The 12981-nt window shown below is 41.5% G+C and overlaps 1 protein-coding gene across 1 annotated transcript in view; it reads left to right on the forward strand.

Annotated features, from left to right (window-relative positions):
- The first annotated feature begins 460 nt into the window (after window positions 1–460).
- Window positions 461–12981, forward strand: part of Akap13 (A-kinase anchoring protein 13) — a 269583-nt gene continuing 257062 nt past the window's right edge. Inside the window, 1 exon segment of the mRNA XM_051206584.1 lies at window positions 461–602. The gene's annotated coding sequence lies outside the window, so the exon portion shown is untranslated.

A 12981-nucleotide genomic window follows, 5' to 3' on the forward strand; every position in this document is an offset into this window, starting at 1 on the left:
CCAACCCACTTGTTGAGTACCTGTCGCTGCTGCACCTTGGACACTAAGACCCTTTTTCTTGATTGGAAGTGAAACACCACAGTAACTTTTGACATTGTGTGGTAAGTGTTCCGACTTAGGTAAGCACCAGGAGCACGGAGGAAGGGCGGCTTCCGGAGATGGGGCGGATAGGAGAAGGTGGGTGGGCATTTCCCCAGCAGCTGTTGCCAGCCACCCGACTTTGATCACTTTGCCTCCTGGCAACAGTGTCGGTCAACCTCACCGTTCCTTAGCAACCGGAGCCAACAGCCAGAAAGCCTTCCTATTGGGTACACACAACCTGATGGGCAGGCAAACGGTCAAATCCTAATTCTTAAGTTTGGCCAGTTGCCCCGCCTACTCCCGGTCCGCAGGCAGCGCATGCGCGGGTGGGCCGGGCTGTGTGTGCAGGGCGGTCGCGGAGTCGGAGGAGCCGCTGCTAAGTGCTTGGGTTCGGTGGACGCCGCGGTGCTTGCTCCTCGCCCCAGCCGCCGCCGAAGGAGCGGCCGCCTATTGTCCTTCTTCGCCGCCAAGGAGCGGAGCTGCTCCGGCTCGGCCCGCGGGGGAGCCCGGGGAGCCGCACGGTGAGAGCGTAACTTAGTTGAGAGAGTTGAGGGAAGTTTGGGCGTCTGAGGAGGGGGCGCGCGCGCAGCCGCCCCTCCCCCTCGGCTGCCCTCGGCCGCGCGCGCGAGCTGCGGGGCTCGGGGGCGCGCGGGCGCGACGCGGGTGGCGGACCCTCCTCCGTAGCATCCGCGGCCCTGGGGTGGGTGGCGCGGCCGCCGATCCCAGCCTCCTCGGGTCCTCGTTCTCCGGCTGCCCGCTTCAGTGGCTTTCCTCCGAGGGCGCGCCGCCCCGACTGTCTGTGACCACGGGAACGAGCTCCCCGGGGCAGCCGAGCGGGGTAAACACCGCGCGTCCCGGCCGCCTTCGGGGGCTTTTCCGCGCTTTCTCCCAGGGTGGGGTTACGGGGGCGCGGCCGATGCTCCGGGGACTGTGCATTCGGCTCCTCACCCACCGAGCCCTAGTGCAGGCGCTTGCACTTGAAAACGAGTCGATGCTTTTGGTAACCAGGACTCGCGAGACGCATAAAATTATTGATTGGGAAAACCCTCGGCTTTCTTTACGTTGAGAAAGTGTGTACTCACTTTCCCACCCCATCGTACAGCCGAGAGACTGGTTCACATTAAGTTGCTAGACTCTACTGTTTTTTTTTTTCAGGAATTCACAATGAAAATTGGATTGAGCAACCTTTTAGTGTTCCATCTTCGCTATTCCACTCCATAATAATTTTGAGAGTTTATTGCCAAAGTAATGTGCCATTTTTGGTTACTACCCTGACCACCTTAACCCCTTTTATTTCCAGAAGTCGCTTATTCATTTTTTTTTTTTTTAACCTTTGGATTGCCAGGGTCAGGAGAAGCACTCCAGTTCTTGAAAGGTCACCCATTGTCTGTAAAGGAGTTCCCATGAGTTGAGATGACTACGAGATAAATCGGTGTCACTTTCGAACACCTTCATTTCTTGGGGATTTACAAACTGCTTTAAGCACTTGACTTCTTAAGTTTTGGGTGGATTCCTTCCATTACATTTCGTTGACTGGATGAATTTAAGCTGTGATGGTAATTCTGTTTTAGTTTCAAAGTGGAACTAGCTTAAGGATCCTATCATTCATTTTGAAACACAATGACCATGTCATTTCATGTTAATTTCAGTTGTATCTCATTGGCATTTGTTAAAGTTTTCCTTGAAAAATGCTCCAAAGGACATTTTGCTTTGTTTTATATGTGACTAACGTGGAGAAGTGTTGCTTGGGTTTTTTGGTTTGTTTGGCTTTTCTTGAAATCCAGCTTTGTTTACCTGATGAAACCAGGGGAAAATAGTCTTAAGTCACAGGAATCCAGGACTCACAGTCTTTGTGCTTAGTTTTCCTATTGTGGGTGGGTGTGGTGAGGGAAAGGAGGTTGGCAGAAGTTGGAAGTTATTAGGGAGTTACATAGTATATACATAATTGCCTACAAAATCGGTGACCAGGACACCAGTTGCTTCCCTTCCCTGAACTGTGATAAGGTGTGGTGATACATGCCACCAGTTGCTTCCCTTCCCTGGACTATGATAACATGCGACAATACATGCTTTTGTTTTAGGGCTTCTTAGAATTTAATTTGCTCCACTAAATGGAGACTGTATATAGTATAAATTGTCTTTTCTAGTCTTTTTTTTCCCTTAAGGACTATGGTGGGTAGTATTTTCTATGTACTGTCTTTGCTAGAAAGGTTTCTAGCATTTGGCATTAAGGTTTCATTTGATTTGGATGAAGTGATCTTTACTGGCTACTGATATGTACACAGGACTCATTAATTCTTAGGCATTGTACAAAATGATTAATTAGCTTGCACATCTGTGGTGAAATTTAGTTTAGGAGAATTTGCTGAGTCTTCTCGAGTTTTTGAGATAGGGTCTCACTATGGAGCCTAGGCTGGTGTTGAACTCCTTGAACTCACAGAGATCCACCTGCCTCCAGAGTGCTTGAATTAAAGGCCTAGCCTTTTTTTTTTTTTTTTTTTTTTTTTTTTTTTTTAAGTTATGGTTTGCTTGCCTTGCAGTGTAGGCTGGCTTTGAACTCAAGGCTTCCCTGCCTCAGTTTCTTTAAGGCTAGATAACAGGTTTTTATCACTTTTCCCAGCTTTAAAAACTCTTTAATTTGTTGATTTGTTCTTGAAGATAAGTGGGGTTTAGATGGTACACTGTGGACTTACAAAAAAAGATTGCAGTTTAGAAATCTGTCCCTCACACTCCCCCTTGTTGAGACTATTAAATTGCTGAGCAAATTTATTCATAACTCTTCCCATTCCTTTATTGTTACATTGGGAGGGAGCACAATTTAGAAGAAATTCACTTCTGTAATTATGTAAATTTGAGTTTAGATCCTTACCTTTTCTTTGTCTGGTTTTGAAGGCTTGTGCATCTTACTTAACCTCTGAGCTTGTTTTTTCCCCTTGAAAGGGGTAATAACATTACATGTTCTTAGGAATGCATGAATCAGTATAAGGGACTTAAGTGCATTGTCCAATATTGTGTAGGTGGCTGCTTCCTGGTAGCTAACATAATTTTGATGCACTTTACATGGCAGTAAAGTGTTTTTAAAATGTTTCTGGACAGGTGATGGCTCAGTTGGTACACTTGCCACCAAGCCTGATGACCCCAAGTTCAGACTCCAGAACCCCACATAGTAGAAGGAGAAAATCAGCTTCTGAAAGTTGTCCTCTGAACTCCACATTCACACCGTGACACTTAACCGCCATGCTAAACTCACAAATGAATATAACATTTTAAAAGATGTCATTTGAACAGAAGGATGACAGAAACTAGGGTTTCATCACCTGTTAGCCTTCTGAATGGGACTCCTGGTGGCTTGGAGGGAAAGAATTCTGTACAGCTGTGTAGTTTGGGAAATGACAAGAGATGGATTGTTTTCAGTGCTAGCAATAGTATGTCTGTCTTAATTAGTGTTCTATTGCTATGAAGAGACACCATGGCCATGGCACCTCTCATAAAGGAAAGCATTTGAATGGGGCTTGCCTACAGTTTCAAAGAGTTAAATCATTGTCATCATGGTGGGAAGGATAGCAACATACAGATAGACATAGTGCTGGAGAAGTAGCTGGAAGTTCTACATCTGGATCGGCAGGTAACAGGAAAAAAAAGAGAGACTTGGTCTAACTTTGGCTTCCAAAACCTCAAAGCACCCCCCTGCCAGTGCCATGCTTCTTCCAGCAAGGCCACGCCTACCCCAACAAGGCCACACCTCCTACCTTTCAACTAGTGGCCACTCCCTAGTGACCAAATATTGAAATCTACTAGCCTATGGTAGCCATTCTTATTCATACTACCATAGTGTCTAAGTTACAGTCAGTTTAACTTTTCCTTTTTACCTTGGCCTTGAAAACAGTATATGGCTTTATGACATTTCTCAGGTTTGCTCAAGATAGAACTGGACTGGGTGTTAGCAAAATACATAGTTCAGAGACTTAAGCACACCACTCTCTTGCCTTTCCAAATGCCATTATGAACAGAAGGAAACAATTATTAAAGTCAGTTGTACCAACTTAGTTTAGAATACCGAATGGAGTAGATAAGTTTTAGAACTGTTTACCTGATCAAATTCAAAGACTGTGGGTGTAAATATCCCTCACCAGGCTACCCGGGCAAGCTCGGACTTCAGTGCTTGCTTTTCTTAAAGTTAACTTTAAGTACACTTGAACAGTCTTGAACTATAGTTATTACTGACAAGGACGGACATCCATATGGAAGTGATTGTCTTTGTGTTGTGTGTTCTGCCTAGCTTACTGAGTTGGGGGAGACAGAAGGAAGCTGTTAATAGGAAGAACTTTATGTTTCATGCATATGTCCTCAAGTATATAGTTTCTACTCCATCTTTGTGTTGATTGGTCATTGTAAGTAGATCAAACTCATTTTTAGAGGTCTTTGCTGGGAGGTTAAACTGACAGATCCAGTACTGAAATACTGTGATTGAATTCTGTGTTGGGCAATGGGTGGGGTTCTTTTGCTTTGCATCTTCAGAGCTGTATCTTGGGATGCTTGGATGATATGGATGGTAAGTGAAAGAAAGGGAAAAGTTGTGAGGTGTTTACTCTTTGTGCTGTGATATAGGTTTCTTGTAGAATTTTTAGTTTTTGATCATGAGCCTACTCTTGATCATAGAATTAGTTCCTGCCTCCCCAAATAATGAATTATTGTTGAAATGTTAGGGATTAATTAGGCTGGCACAGAACAATCAATTGGTCTTTTTAACGTGAGATGTCAACATAGGAAAGCCTTTCCTAGAAGTTAAAGGTTGAGTTTTGCAGAACCCCAAGATGGTTCTCTTTTGTGATCTCTACTAAAAGTACATGGTGTGGAGCCACATCTACACATTGCCATTTTTTTTTTTTTTTTGGCTGTCTGATTATGAGCTGGCCACTTCATCTTTTTAGACTAGTATCTTTGCTTATTACTCCTGTTCCATCCCCTACCCCCCCCCAACTATTATCCTGTCAGCTAACTGTTGTAAGAAAGCACCCACAGTGTCATTGATGAGCCCCTGGTGTGGATAAAATGTAAATCCTAGCCCTCAAGGGGAAACTTACCACTAGCTTTGCTGTTATTTTTCTCTGGAAAGCAACTAAACTATTGTAAGAAACCTACTCTTGCTTGGGAAAGCTGGCCTGTTTTCATTTTCTGTGTGGTTCTCACATTTTCTTTCACTGAATATTTACCAAGGAATATTTTTTAAAACCAACTTTTGGTGCAGAATGCTTGTTGGATGCAAATAAGTGTGGTTGCAGCAGCTAACCAATGCTGGGGCTTAATTGTCAGGTGAAACAACAGTAAACAGTGAACAGTATTGGGATATTTAAAATGAACTACAGAGGAGGTCAGTGTAGCTACTGTTCTTTACTATCATTTCATACTTAAATTTTAATCAACATACTCAGTTTTCTTCTGTGCTAGGTGCACTTTATTTTACCTGTGTACGGGGAGGGGGTTGGAGACCAACAAACAATCCTGAGACTGAAATTATTAACCAAACCTTAGGATAAGGAAAAGTTCCTAAAGTAACTTGGCACTGGCCATGTAGCTAGCCAGTAGGCCTTTATGTGAAGTTGAGTTGATTATTATGACTCAGGGGTTAGGCTTTTCTTTATCATTGATACTGTCACATGGAAATTTTAAGTACATTTTAAACACAAATCAAGTTTGTTGCTGTATTACTGAATGTAATAAAGCACACCCATCTTAAGAATATTAAGTTTAGTGAGTTTTGATAAAGTGTACTTATCTGTAAGTCAGCAGGGTCAAAACAACATTTCTTCTGTTTTCGGGATTGATTTGTCTGCTACCTTCTTGATCAGTCTCTTTAATGTTCATTTGAAAAAGTATCGAGGAGCTGGATAATGGCTCAGTGGGTGAAATGCTTAATGTGGCACTAGGCATGACACCTAGTCTGTAATCTCAGGGCTGGGAGGTGGAGACAGGAGGATGCCTGAGGCTTCCTAGCCAGCTAGTCTAGCCAGTCTGTGAGTTCCACGTTCTCTGAGTGGCTGTCTCAAAGACTAAGCTGGAGAGTGATATGAGGAAGACAACTGACACCTACCTGTCCTCCATAGGTCTTGTACTAGCATGAGTACCTGCATATAGATGTATGTACCACACACAAATGTGAGCTAGGGAAAAATCAAGCTTCACTCAGTACATTGTTACTGTGTCTCTGTAATCTCACATTTTTTTTTTCATTCTTTAAAATCTATATCCTCTACATTTATTCAAATTCACTGACTTTAGTGTATAATGTCTTACCAATTTTGACAAATGTTTATATTTGTCTAACCACTGCTTGAATTAGATTAATTTCTTTGACCTTCCAGATTGGTCAGAATCCTTTTGTAGTCATCCAGTTTTTTACTTCTAAATCTCAGAAACTGTTTTCTGTCTTCATGTGGTTTTTGTTTATTTGTTTGTTGTTTGTTTTTTTAATTGTTGTTGATCCTTTTTAGGAACATTTAGGGCTAGTGATGTAGGTCACAATTGTGCCACTACATTGGGTTTATGTGATGCTGGGGATTGAACCCAGGGTCTCTTGTATTCTACCAACTGAGCTGTGTTGCTTCAGTGTTTTTATTATTACTAAAAGTGTGCTAAAGATCAGGCCTTAGACCAGAATACATAGGTAAGCACATACTTACCACTGAGTTATAAGCTTCTAGATGAGCAGTTTTGGCTTTTGAAGCACTGGAATCCATCCTAGGGCCTTTTACATGGTAGACAAGGGCTCTACTATTGAGCTAACTGTATAGATCTAGTCATCAGCTATTTTAATTTTTTGATTAACATTGGATTGAATATGTAAATACTTAGGGGATAACTGTCATCATTATGACATTGAGCTGTGAATGTAGCACGTTGGCTTATCTAGCTTTTTGGTTTATTATTGGTGTTGTATTTTTGAGCAGTTGAATCCTGCATATTTTGTAGAGTTTTATTAATACAGCCCATGGTTTCCATATATGTGGTTTCAGGATACATGCTTTCAGTTGCTAATGTCAGTAAGCAAATGGATATGGTACTAAAATATTTTGAGGGAGAAGAGACCAGATGTGCAGGTTAGGTTTTTTTTTTTTGTCATCTTGACATGAGCTAGAAGAGGTGAAGTCATCTTTGAAGCATTTCCTCAGGGTCAGCATGCAGAAGATGTGGTCCCCAGTGCCCGTTCTTGCTCTCAGACTTGTTAATGTGCAAGAATCTCTCAAGTAGGACTGGTTTTAGTAGCATGTAAGCTCCAGTTTTGAGAGGTCCTTGGTGAGATGCTGAGGCTTGGCACCATGCAGCAGAACCCAAGCTCCTGAAGAGACGAAGCCTCAGTTGGGTGGATACCCCTGAGGACAGTGGCAGACGTGGAGCTGGACTGAGCTTCTGAGACCAAGTGTGTTTGAGATGGCAGAGTCAGAGACATAAGTGCCTGTGGAGTCTACGTCAGGGTCCCAGGGGTCAGACTGGGCCACTTTACACTGTTGGAATCTGGTTTTGCTCAAGCATGCTTGTAAATGTGCCGGTTCTTCCCTCTTGGGATAAGACAGTTTATAACTTATTTTTAATTTTATAAGATCCTGCAGTTGTGAGAATTTTTAATATTAAGGAGAAAAGACTATGGGACTTAAAAACATGTAATGTTTTATACTGTGAAGTCGAAGTCAACGGAAACTTGAGATGAGCTGCTGGGTTGTTCGAATCTGAACTCTATCAGCTTCAGTGTTGGTGTTTAGACCTCTTCTTTTTTTCCAGCTGATGGCTGTGATGGACATTGGAGAGACTTTGTAAGTGTGACTGACATTTTCTATGTCCTTGGGTCACTTAGGAAACTCGGAATGATTTGAGTGCTGTCTCTGTAGAAGCACATCTCCTTGTCTGGCCATTGAGTTTTGTCTTGTCTAAAGCGATGCATTGCTGAAAGTGGACTGTGGCATTGAATGGAAGTAATTTACTTTTGACAAGCTGAAGAGATTTTTAAAATTTCCTCTTAGATTCCCCCAACAGAATGGCTAGATTCTGAACACAACTCTCCTGTGCAAGAGACTTTGACATTGTCCAGTTACTTAGGAAAACACTGTGGCAACAAGGATTGAGAAGTAGATTGTAAATGTTTATTTGATCACAGGAGTGTAAATGTTTATTTGGTCACATGAGTGTAAATGTTTATCTGGTCACACGAAGCTTTAGAGAGGCCTGGTTCAGGTACTTTCTCTTTTTGAGGATTAAAGGTCAGTGGGTAGGAGTGACCAAAGCTTTGGTCTGGGCCTTCCTTTCAAAATGGGTCTGCGTATGTGCTCGGAGCATAGGTCAATCTGGAAAGCTCTTTCAAGACATTTCCCAACATTTTCTAAACAGGTCAGTAAGGGGGGGAGGGAAAGGGTAAATATTTTGTGTGGGTTTATTAAAAAAAAATTATATTTTAAATATTTTTTTTTCTCCCCTGTAAAGATGAACTGTGACTTTCATCTAGGACTTATGACATGCTCTAGTTTTGTTGTTTATGCTGTAAGCCACATATTTTTATCCTGGAAAACCAAAGCTAAACTTTCAAGCGGCCTTAATGTTTTCCTGGAATTCTTAAAAACATGCTAGGCTTTCATGTTTGTGCCTGGAAAGTAGCAAGAGCCCGCCCCCAGTTTTTATTTTCCTACACAGGCAGTGACCGTTGTGGATGGGGAGCCAAATAACACCACCCGGTCCCACCTTCAAAGTGCTTACAAACGTTAATTAGTTCACATGCTTAACTATGTGCTACAGGGTTTGGAAAACCAGTTTGTAAGGTTCATCTTTACCACCATTTAAAGTGTGGGGGGGAAGAAAAAAAAAAGGGGGGGGAAAAACCCCCCGCCCCCCCCCTAGCTTTTGGTCCAGCATGCTTTTTGAGGTGTATTGCTTCTGGTTGATGCAAGAATGGAATTATATAGACTGGAGAAAAAGAAGTGGGGGGCATTGGGTAAAATGGTTGGGAAAGACACAAGTAATTCATTTTCAACTCAACTTTTCTGTAGGCCTGTAAGTGAGACTTGTCTTACATTTTGAGACAAGTTTTCACTGTAACTTGTGTGGAGCTCCCTTATATATTCTAGCCTGCCCTGGGACTCCATGTAGTCCTCTTCGGCTTTGAGAGTACTGTCCTGGTATTTAGGTGTGAGCTGCCACACCCAGTTGTGAAATTGTATTTGTCTATGACTCAAGTTTTAATAGTGAAAAAGCTTACTGTTTTTCTATTTACACCCAAGATGTTCCCGGGGGGGAGAGACACAGACCCCTGGTGATTCTCTGGAGAGACTGTCATTCATCTGTCCTTTGAAGGACTTAGCTTCTTAGGGATTCTATGTAGAGGAGGATACCAGTGATCTTAGGTGTAAAGAACATTTTGTCAAGTTTTTAGTAAGCCCTTGCTCAAGGTGTTTGCTGTTTCTCCTCTAATTTTGTTTGCAGTGCTTGATTGCATGTTTGTTAAGGAGAGGATCTGTTTGAGGGATAGGTGTGTGTGTGTTCCTGTGGAGTACTACCATTGGATGTCAAAGCTCTGCTTTGTAGTCATGATCATCTGGAAGACAGAAAACATGGTAGTTTCGCTTTCACCTGTTTCAGTGTTCTTATTCTGGAAAGTAGCAAGATTGCTTTTGCCACCGTTTAGTTAGTAAACTTTTCCTGGCACATGGCAGTGTCACCGCTTGTGGATGGGAGCCATATAGTAACTTTGTAACATTCACACGCTTTGCTTCACATCTTGCAAAGTGCCTTTGCAGTACAAACGTCCTAAGGCAACCCTTTGGTCATTGTTTAAAGCCTCAGCATTCAGAAAAACCTGAATCTTAGTCTGAATAATCTCGACAGGGAAACTTTAGTACCTGATGGCAGAAAGGAGAAAAATTCTGAGAGCTTGCCATGCATATTTGATTAAAATTTTATCATGAATATGGATCTGTTTTTCATGGTGCTAGATAAGCTTCCCCATAGCCGTGCTAGCCAGGGCTAGGAAAAGCAGGTTTCCCGTTTTTAATCTTAGTGACTGACTCTTTAGCCAGATGGGAGAGCCTCCTGCTCACTGCCTGCTGCCTGCATGCCAGTTGATCTGGAATAGGTGATACAGTTTGAGATTCTGCCTAAAACAAGTTGTCTATCAGTTATTATTTTTTAAGTTTGTTTTTATTTTCTTTGTGTGTGTGTGTGTGCACATGTGAGTGCGCATGCATACATGTGTGCAACAGTGTGTCTGTGGAGGTCAGAGGACAATTTGTGAGACTCTGTTTTCTCTACCATATGGATTCTAGGGTTTAAGATTTGATGGCAAACACCTCAACCTGCTGAGCTATATGGCTAGCCCTGTTTTTTAATACTTTTATTTTTTATTTAATCTTCTTTACTTATGGTATCAGTGCATGCTTGCCATGGTGCACATGTATCAATCAGGGAACAACTCGAGGGAGGGTCTTAGTTCTTTCTTACCAAGATACTGTGGAGCATACTTAGGTTGTCAGGTTTGGTGGCAATCACTTTTACCTGCTGGGCCTTCTTGTCAGCCCAAAATTTTATTACTTTTATTTTGTTTTTAAAAAGTTAAAAGATTTATTTCATTTTGTTTGCTTGAGTATTTTGCCTATATTTATTCATGCATGCCTTGTGAGTGCCCGGTGTCCACAGAAGACAAAAGATATCATCAGATTTCCTGGAATTGGAGTTATGGGTGAATGTAACCCACCATATGAGCACAGGGGACTGAATCCTGGTTCTTTACAAAAGCAGTGAGCACTCTTAACCGTTGAGCCAGTCTCTCCAATTACTACATAACAAAGTAGCTCATAGAATCAGTGTCTTACAGAGTAGTCTTAGCTGACCTGGAACTCACTGTGTAGACCTGGTTGGCCTTAAACTCAAGAGATTTGAGCACATCAGTTTCCCAGGTGCTGGGATTAAAAGCATAGTTTTTTAAAAATTTTGTTTCTTTATTTACTAATTTATTTTGAGACAGGATCTTATTGTATAGCCTTTCCTGGCCTGAGCTCACTATGTAACCAGGCTGACTTCAAACTTGTAGAGATCTTTCTGCTTCTGCCTCTTGAGCACTAGGATTAAACGTGTGTGCCACCACACTTGGTTTCAAATTTTATTTTAATTTTTATTTTATTGTTTGTGTGTTTGGATGTTTTGCCTATATATATGTCTGTGTACCACTTGCCCAGAGTTCCGAAGAGGCTATCAGATGTCCTGGGACTGGAGTTTCAGACAGTTGTGAGCCACTGGGCTCTGGGGCCTGAACCCAGGTTCTCTAGAAGAGCAGCCAGTGCTCTTAACCACTGAGCCATTGCTCCAGCCCCAATTTTATTAATTTTCAATAGTGAGTTTTAAATAGTATCTCACACTAATACATAGTACTATACAACCTGAAGCATCTTAAAAAAAAATGACATGATTTGTTTTCAGGACACTAATCAGACAGCTACTTTATTAAAGCAGATGAGAGAGGAGTAGCCCATTTTCCTTTCAACAGAGCAGTTACATAAATAAGACCATACCTTTTATTAAGCAACTTGTATGAAATCAGAGGTGTCCTTCATGTCAGACATGAAGAGTTAAACAATTTACTGATCTAAGTGGTTTTTAGGTTCTCCCTATGTTAGACTTTTTTTTTCTCCTTCAGTTGACTGTTTCTTTTAAATACCATACCAGCTCAGCACAAGAATGTTTTTATTTCTATAAAATTATCTTTGGTTTTACTGTAGTCTTTTTTTGTTTTTTTCTTCAACCTTTCCACATAAGATGCAGTTGTTTCTTTTTGCCCTTTGAGGATTATTTTTCTTCGTACAGTGCATTTGTTTTTTTGTGAAGAAAATACCTTTATTTTATTTTTAAAAATAGGTAACAGAATATCTTCAGTTTTGTACTTCATAATTTGGATAGTGTATGTAAAAATGTTGATTTTTTTTTTCATGTCATCATGTTAAAAGCTTTCATTTGACGCCATAAGATGACCAGTGGATAAGATGACCAGTGGACTGTTTCTCACATCCTTGTTGGTACACATTGCATCCGAACCCTTGTGAAATATCACAGTTCTCTGCCCTGACCATGATAATAAAGTAGTATTTAGCTGCTTTGCCCAAAGTGCTGTGACAGTGTAAAGATGACCGCTTGAATAGTTAGCTCCATAGGATATGTATCCTTAAAAGAGACTTTTCCTTCTTGAATCCAAATAAAAGTAATGATTGCTCCGGTGAGATGCCTCAGGACCCAAATCTGAGTCCAGGAGAAAAATGTTGTGTTCTTCCCCTCGGCTTGATGCTTGTTGAAATGATCAGGGGCAAGTTCACTAAAATAACAGCTGTATATTTTGATTCTTCACTTCATTGTGATAAAATGAAAACAGTGGAATGCTAGGCCCAGTACCAGTGTTGTGCAAGACAGTTTGAATGCTCTCAACTCTAAGAGGTCTGGCTCTAGAAACCAAATTCTTCTGTATGCTTCAGTCTAAGAGGAATTGAAATAGTTACATAGTTACCTGAAAAAGCTATGATTTTGGCAGAGCCTTATGTAACTTTGACTTTGTCAGTTTACTTTTTTTTTTTGTTGTTGTTGTTGCTGTTGTTTTGTTTTTCAAGAAAGGGTTTCTCTGTATTGCTTTGAAGCCTGTCCTGGAATTTGCTCTGTAGACCAGGCTGGCTTTGAACTCACAGAGACCTGCATGACTCTACCTCCTGATTGCGTGTGCCACCAACACCTGACTCCAGCTGACATATTTTTATGGGTCATTTTCTACTTTACAAACCCTTAAGCTAGGGTCATCAGATAGTTCTTCTTTCTCATGGAAGATGTTGGGTTTTTATTACTCCAATAATGTGCAGTCCATCAAGAAATTCAGGAGTGGATATA

The sequence above is a fragment of the Phodopus roborovskii genome, unplaced genomic scaffold (assembly GCF_943737965.1).
Source record: "Phodopus roborovskii unplaced genomic scaffold, PHOROB, whole genome shotgun sequence".
Classification (NCBI taxonomy): domain Eukaryota; kingdom Metazoa; phylum Chordata; class Mammalia; order Rodentia; family Cricetidae; genus Phodopus; species Phodopus roborovskii.